We start from the raw sequence: 9,519 nt of genomic DNA on the forward strand, positions 1-9,519 counted from the left end.
AACTCATAAATTTACATATCAAAATATGTTTTGAAAAATAATACACATCATCAACTATAAGCTTTAACAGGATAAGTCTCACTTCCTTTAGGCTCTAGTAGGATAACTATCACTTCCTTTAGACATCCATTAGATTGACAATGATAATCAACCCCTTGATTGAATCTAACTTCATCTATAGCTTGCATAAGAAAATAAAATACATTTCTATGATTAAAAGTCATAACTCCATAGATTTGAACAACATTTTTACAACACAAGGGACCTAGACCTAGGCCTGGAATTTGACAGGCAAAATGACCATTTTTTCACTTTTGAACCGTATTTGACAGCTTAAAAAATTAGTAGAATGTATGCATTGACATGCTATTTTTTTCTAAAACCATATAGCTGACACTTCCAATTATAAATAAACTGTAAAAAAATATAGTACGTAATATATATATTAGTTTAGAATATTTATTATAAAAATATATATTTATTTAGAATATTTTGAAATGGAAGGATTTAGAATATGGAAGGATGTAGTTGTTTCTAAATTTATAATATTTTAATATGATTTTTTAGAATAGTTATATTTTTTCATATGAATTTAGAAACTTGTCATAATTGAAATGATAGAATATAATTGATAAAATATTTTAATATGATTTTTTACAATATATCCTATTTTTTATATATGAATTTAGAAACTTAGTCAGTTTAATTTTTTAAATATATTTAATAAGATTGTTATAGAAACTTGTCATAATATATATAATTTTAAAATTTTAATGTTTATTATTACTAAATTAGTAATTATTAATTGATTATCATTTAATGTTAATATATAATATATATTAGTATATTAATTTAGAAACTTATTTAGTAAACTTCAGATTTTTGCATATATTACTAATTTATCATTATTTTCTCATTAAGACAATAGTTTTTATTCCTTCCCAAGAAAAATGTGCATTGCATTTTGGTGTGGCTTCAATCTTCTACTTTTATATTTTTTGACAGTTAATATTTTTCTTAAAACGTCAAATAAAAGACGTTGAAATGACTAAACCGTCATAAAAAATTCATATAATAGATAGGGGTGACCGTCAAATTCCAGACCTCACCCCTCCATATTCTACTAGAACTGATTTCCAAGTTCAACGACCACCTGAAAAGAAACGCCCCCAGATAATGCCGAAAAACAAGGAAATTTCTGAAAGAAGATATAGAAAAACGCACACGAAAGCAATCGAATTACAGCATTTACCATACACAAAATTCATAAACTGGCTGTTTGTACCTATAATATAGCGATAAAACACTGGGGCGTTTACTAGAAGTAAGTGTGCTTTTTAATGAAAACTAATCTCTTAAAAGTCTCTTGATTAAGTACTTCTAACATGAGAAGTCCAAGAAAACAATGATACTACCAAATACCAACAAGAACATAAAAATGAAACAATAGAATAATATCAGCTCCATTTTCGCTATAGAGGAATGGTAAATAGATTTACAGAAATACTTAAAAGCTTGCTGTTGCGTCCTAAACTACTTTTGTTTTACATGCTTAGCTAAATACTTTACAGCACAGCGTAGATGAGTAGATGAAACTGAAGTGACTTGTATTCAAGGTGTGCATGAGAGTCTTACGAAAAATTAGGGTTGAGACAGCGGAGTAGGATAATTCTACAAACAGTGGAGGATTTTCAATTTAATAGATGACTGAGGAGCTAAATTGTCCTATTCTTATTTAATTTTTTTTTTATTTATTCATATTAGAAGTGGATAATATTTATCTTATTTTTATTAATTATAATTGATTTTCAATTTTTTGAATCAGATGGTTTTCAGAAAGACATTCAAGAATTCAAATTATCTAAAATTAACTATTCTACTTAACAGTTACAGAGTTCAATAATCAAATAGTTAATAATTAAATAGTTAATAATAAATGTACTTATTTTTATTGATCAAAATTAATTTTATTGAATTGAATTTAATTGAAGAAATTTCTCCCTTTAGCGCCCAAAACTAAAGACCATATAGATACATATCTTAAAAAATTGCTTCCTAAAAAAGAAAAATCATCACTAATTTTGTTCTAAGTCGTTCACATCACATCATACACGCTTCTCTGGGTTTCCCCGTCCTGTTAAATAGATAGACGTTTAAACAATTATTTCGAATTTTGTGAAATGATAAATCTAACGTTTTGTGTGAAGACAAATTTTACAATGATGAAGCCCTGTGAGTGTGTGCAGGGCACATCACATCGATGTGGGACATCGTTGACAGAAAATGATCCTTCGCTGCAAATGCCAAACTATTTAGAAAGTGGTCGCCACCTCTTCACGACGCATCTTAACACATGATGCCCTAACCATGATTCTAACTTGTGTCCCTGTTAACACGTGATACCCTAACCATGGGTGGGGAAGATCACGTATCGTGTTTACACTGGTCGCTGAATTGAATTATAGCTTTAATCAACTCGATATCAATTGCGAAATGACTCGACTAATAATATGCACTTGGAAAGTATTGCGAAATTATAGCTTTCTAAAGACGCGGCTGATATTATATACTCGTCTTTAATAATGAGTAAGGTTATGCCATCAATTATGGTTGAATTCATAGACGTTTGATTCAATTTAGTATAAATTTTATCGTTATACTAGTTGTCCTATTTAATATTATGAAGAATGCACAGATTAGTAGAGAATCTGATTTATTGATCTAAAACAATCTAGTAATAGTCAAATATCTATATTTTTTATTTCACAATTATTTTGAATGTGTTTTTATTGTTTTGTAATTAAATGTAGTACATTTTTGGTATTATATTTCACAATATTTTTATATGTTTAATCAAGTTTCATATCTATCTCATCTAAATTGAGTCATGTACATAAATTACTTTGAATTGGTCCTGTTCGAATTGAATCAATCGAGTTCATTTTCCTTCCCTTAATGTAATGGCGATCTTATGAAAATTAGTGGCTTTATCCATTAAGATGGTGAAACCCTAATTTTCAACACCTTACACTTACAATATTTTCTAGGAGGGTTCCCTTTAAATCATGCTTAAGGAATGATTTATATATATTTTCATTCACCTTGATATTGCCCAAAATATGAAGGAGTTTCTCTTTTTACATTCCTAATATCAGCCATGTGAAGGCCACCACAAACATAGCCCCTAGTTAGTCTATAAATTACATTCTCATTTATTTTCACATCCTAGACTTAAGACTATGTAATCTTTTAGAAGATGGAGCTTTAAGTCCCTATATGGATAGATTTTCTTGGGTTACCTTTCCAATGCTAAAATTTATTGACCAAAAGAACATGCTTCTTAGGTAATCTTATTTTGTCAATCTTCATAATTTTTTCTTAAATCATTTATAAAAACGTGTTTGTATTGAAATCTATTTTATAGATGTGTAAAAGATGTCACTAATTCATGTTCTACAATGAATTGGGTGCTATGTAAAGACTTTATTATCATTGAAATGGTCTCCAATATTTTTTCCCTTACCTATATTATAAATAGCATGGTGTTACAAACATAGTAATATGAGGCTTGTATTCCAATATAAGCTATCATCGTGATAATGTATTGTGTTAGTTATAAAAAATCCATAAGGATAGATCTAATAGTGTTTACAAATAGCTTGACAGAGCCATGTAGTTGACTATGATTTTTTCACTAGTACTTCTATTCAATTAGGTAAGTTTTGACTCTTAGGGCCTTAATAAAGTAAATAAAAATTATTATGGTAGCATGTGTTTTCATTTGGTTTTAATTCTATTTTTATGTGCATATAGTTTCAAATTGCATACATATTATTTTTTTAATATTTTTTAATAACACTTAATTATTGTTCTACTTATTATATTTTAGTCCTCCATCACCCATTTCTAACATTATGATTCTTTGATATCTACTCTTTTTGGGTTGGCATTTGATCAATCCCTTGTGATTTTGCACCTATGAAATAGAAGGGCACTTTCTTAAAAGTTGGAAAAAGATAGAGGTTATAGCTCTACTTTAACTTCCCACTCATATTGAGTTACAAATAAATAATTGTTAATTTACATTATAATTTTGTATTATATATAATATCATTTAACTATATAATAATAGTTTGTATGTTGACTTACATATTTCTCATGACTAATATTTATTTAAATTTTATTTGTGTACAATTCCATAAAAAAAGTATTTATTACATATTTCTCATGTGTGTATATTAATAGAAAATGTTATAATTAATTAATTACATAGTTGAGTATAACTTTTTCCATTTTTCATATTTATTTTATGTTTTCATGGACAAATTCCTATTATATTTACTTCCATATGAATTCTTGTTGATGCTTAAGTGGTAATTGAATGTATGAAATGATTCATTCAACTCTGTTCATAGGCTAGCTAATTTACACTTTCATCTTCATAGAAAAAGAAAGACATGTCACATTTATTTTTATCAATGGGTCTCAATAAGAGACTTCATATAATTTTATTTAAAAAAAATTACAATTGAAATCAAGTAAAAATATATTTAAAAAATAAAATGAAAGATACTTAAAAAATGATAGTATAGTTCTAACTTCATGTATAGCCATTATGAGAAAATTAAGTATATTTCATGATTAAAAGTCATAACTCCATACACTAAACTTTCTTTGAAATACAATGATAATGGGCATCCTGGACCCCTTCATATAATGCCCAAAAACAGGAAATTTTCTGCAAGAAAATTCAGAAAAACGCACACGAAAGCAACTGAATTTCGAAGTAGATCATTTACCTTATTCAAAATTCATAACCTAGCCATGTTTACCTATAATATAGCTGTAAAAAAACATGGGGTGTTTACTAAAAATTAGATTTTTTTTATGAAACATAATCTTGTACAAATATCTAGATGATGTATTGTTAAAATGAGAAATCCAAGAAATAATACTATTGCCATAAAAAAATAATATAAAAAAGAAAGTTGCATAAAATCTGTAAAGAAACATTGTTGCAGAGGAGAAACATTGAAGGAATTCAACGTAATAGATGACTGATGTGCTACAAACATTGAAGGATTTTCAAAGTGATAGATTACTGAGCAGCTAAATGAATCTCCAAAAATCTCCATTATGTAGGAGACGCGCTGCTGACAACTGAAATCCCTGCGAAGGAGGGTAACTAAGACATCATTCGCCCGTTTTCTCGTGCCCTGGACACTCCCCCAAACGACAGCTAATATAACATCAAGAATTCAAGTGTGAAAGGAATCTAGAACATTATAGAGTTCAATAGTCACACAGTCAATAAGAAATATTTGTTTTATCTTATTTTTTATTGGTCAAATTAGACTTTCACTGTTGAATTGAATTTTATTTAAAAAAAATCAGTCAAAACAATTTTTGTTAAAAAAAAGTTGTTCTATTTTCATTGGTCAAATTAAACTTTGACTGTTGAATTGAATTATGTTGAAAATAACAGATCAAAAGTAATTTTACATCTCGTAAATACAAAAGAAATTTTCTCCCTTGACTGGATTAATTAAGTGTAAAGGCAACAAGAACTAAAGACCATCAAGAGAAGAGAAGCTCTATCATTCACTATTTGCTCACCCAACCCTCCAATTACTAACATTAAAGAAACCAAAAAAATGATATCTAAAAGCACATTAATAAATTTAAAATGTACCAATAGTGGTTCAATTTTAGTCTTTTTGCTTCATAATTTGCTCATTTGTGCACAACTACTGGATCATTTGCGGATGACCCTATGTACATAACCAATCCCACAATGTGTGTCATTACTATCTAGAAGCCAAAACAATAGATATAAGTAATTAAGCCACATATATAAACAACAAAAAAAAACTTGAAATCTAATATATCTTGTAAAATTTGTGAATGCACAAAATGAGCTATAATCATTTTTGTTTTAAGCCGTTCACAGCATACAGTTCTGGATTTCCCCTTCCTGTTTTACAGATAGATACGCGTTTGCACAATTATAATTCTTTCTTTATGATGAAGCTCTCTGACTGTGCGCAGAAAATGGTCCTTCGCAGCAAATGCTATTTAGAAAGTGGTCGCCTCCTCTTCACGACGCATGATAACACATGAGATCAGTTACAATGTTTGCACTCCTCGGTGAATCAACTAAACGACACACTCGATGCCAATTACGAAAAGGCAAGAGCTGCGTACGACAATTGACTCGACTAATAATAATATACACCGGGAAAGTACCACTTCCTTATAAGACGCGGCCGAGATTATGTACTCGTCTTTAATTATTGGGTTACGGTTATGCCATCTATTAAGTTTGAATTCTTAGGGGTTTGATGCGTTTATGTTTGAAATTTTTTTAGATTAACGGAGTGGATTGATTTTTCCTGTAGGTCTTATATCATTGTGGGTCAATTTAGTCTATTCAACAAGTTGCAATTTAACATCTTTTAAATTAGGAAAGGAAGAATGTAAAGATTAATTAGGAAAATCGAATGTAAGAGTATCTTTGTTCTAAAAGAATTTGGGATTTGTCAAATTTTATTTTTTGTTTTACAATTATTTTGAATTTTTTTGATCGTTTTAAAATAAAATGTGGTAAGTTTTTGATATCATATCTGAGAATATTTCCATATGTTTAATCAAGTTTCATATCTCTGATCATAGACATAGTCATTTGAATTTCATGTTGTATTCATTCTCAATTATAAATCTTTTAATGTGTTCTTTAACATAAGGTATAAAACACATTCTATAAGTTCCTTCTACATTTAAAAAAGAATTTATCATAGCATTTAAGTTTGTTATCTTGAGGACTTGAGTTAGACTATACTGATAGCACCTTATATCTCACAATATTTACATATATTTAATCAAGCTTCATATCTATCACTGTGGGTATAGTCATTTGTATTCAACATTGCTTTCATTTTCAATTATAAATATTTTGATGATTCTAGAACACTGGCTATAAAACACATTCTATAAATTCCTTCTACATTTAGGAAAGATTTTATCATAGCATTTAAGTTTATTATCTTGAGGACACAAGTTTGATTATGCTGATAGAACCTTGCCTTTTTATTTTCAAATAACTTTTGAATTTTACACCGATTTCTAAGGTTGTACATTTAAATTTTCATACATGAAGTACTTTAAATTTGATGGGTTCTCACTTGAGGTTTTATGATTAAAAATGAATTAACACAATATCATTAAACATAAATATTATAGAATGAGGTCTATTTGATTCCAAGACTTGAAAATGATAAAATCATTTGGTATTGGACCACTGATCGTTATTATGAATTCTCTAGGTTAGCGTATTATGTTTACATATGGTGCATGTCATATTACATTTAGTTAAATAAAGAAGAGTCCAATATCACTTGTGAACATCACATATTAGCACATTATAAGGGAATGACATAATCTTAGCCTAAGAATTAACACATGAGAAAAGAGAATTAGTGAAAATGACTAAGATAGGTCAAAAACAAATAAAAATATGACATTAGAAATGTATTTTTGTTTATAATATCTTATTTAATATTACTTTAATCAAATGGTACTTGTGAGCTTATATAAGATTTTATGTAAGTGCTACTTTTGATTTGGTAGAGAAAGTGAGTCCAAGAGACAATAGATTTCCTAGATCAATATAGATCAAGGCATGAGTAGATAAGCTTATAATAATGAAATAAAAACTAAAGAAGATGTTAAAATTTACCATACAAATATATCTCATCATTATTAGAGTGATGAAGGTAAATATAATAAGGTTGATAATAGATGATATGAAATAAGTAGAAAATGACATGGAAGATCTTATGTGAGTTCTTTTAATGGAACGTTTTTCAAATATGGGTTTGGAGGCCACATAATATATTAGTTCATCTAAACATAAGGACAATTTTATAGAAGATCTATTAGAACCACAAAAGTAGTGCATATTGGTTTAGAAGGGTCACCACATGAAAAAATAAATGTACTAGTGAAAGGTGTGTTATGGTTGATGGTTTCTCTTAAGCTTGCTAGAGATTATCTAAGTGAGATAATGAAAAGGTAACATTTTTAGTGCTATATACAATTTTGAAGGTAAATGTTACAAAGTAATCAATGATAGAAGTAGAACTATTGATTTTAGTTCAATTAAAATTCTTGGAAAAATATAATTGAAAGTAGGGAATTTAATTCTTTATACTCTTTTGGTTGTGAAATAATCATATTATTTTACCTAATGAATAATGTATTTTTCCCATCTACATGTTACACTCTTGTCTATAAGGATTGGAAAAATAATAAAGATTGCACAATTATCTTCTATTTTGGATATATAACTCAAACTATATCATTTGTATGAAGATTGATTTTATTATCCCATTCATATAGATTAAGTTGTTGATTTCATCTAATTAAAGGGATCAATTACAAAGAATACGTATACAAACTATTATTTAATGTTAACAATGTTAGGTCTCGGAGACAACTGAGAGGGGGGGGGGGTTGAATCAGTTGTCCAATAAATTCAACCAAGATTAACTTAACCAAAACTTAATGCTTAATACGGGTAAACCAAACTTTATGCCTGTAGACAATTTTATCAATTAATTGCAGTACCGGTAAAGATTAATGCATGAAACAGAAAGACAACAACATCCACAACACATAACACAAATATTTGTACGTAGAAACCCTGTAAGGGGAAAAACCACGGTGGGAAGCCTTACCCACAATCAAATGATACTACTGCAGATAGTATGTGTGTACAATATGGATTCTACACATGCAAAAAGGCTAGCTGCCTAGAGCTCACTGCTCAATCACAAAATGAGAGTCATACTGACTACAATTGGATGGTTAAATCCAATAATAATGTAGTGCATAAAATAGCATCTTCATATGCTGGATTCATTACCAGTTTAGTTATGATTGCCTTCACAAAAAACTTCCTTCAACCTTCAAATGATGTCTGCGCGTATAGCTCTGCTTATTTTCGCATATACCTTATTACAATTCTTTTTCCCAATATCATATCAATCTCATAAATGAGATCTTACATTTATACCATAACATAAGACTAATTGAATAGGTCAGCTCACTAAAAGATATTATAATAAAATCAATTATAAATAAATCAATATCTAAGGCATGATGTCGGCTCAAATGTATTTACAATAATAATAAATCATCTCCATAACGTGTCGTGCTGATTTGGAATAGATATGCCTGTCGGTGCATATCCTGGACCTATTTGCCGGTAACAACAAATATGCAAACCTGAATAAACAATTAACCAAATCACCAAAACCAGGTGATTGAATAATGTATTTGACATAACCAAGTAGTCTCCAAGTCATTCCAAGTGTCGGTGAACAATATAATCTATCGATGAACCAAATACCAATGACTGTGCATAAGTCTCTGACTTGCCGGTGAACATAAGCAAAATCTCCAAATGCTGATAAGTGTTGACAAGTGATGACAGTTGTTGAAATCAATGACAAAACCATA

Source organism: Cryptomeria japonica, chromosome 3, assembly GCF_030272615.1.
Source record: "Cryptomeria japonica chromosome 3, Sugi_1.0, whole genome shotgun sequence".
Lineage (NCBI taxonomy): Eukaryota > Viridiplantae > Streptophyta > Pinopsida > Cupressales > Cupressaceae > Cryptomeria > Cryptomeria japonica.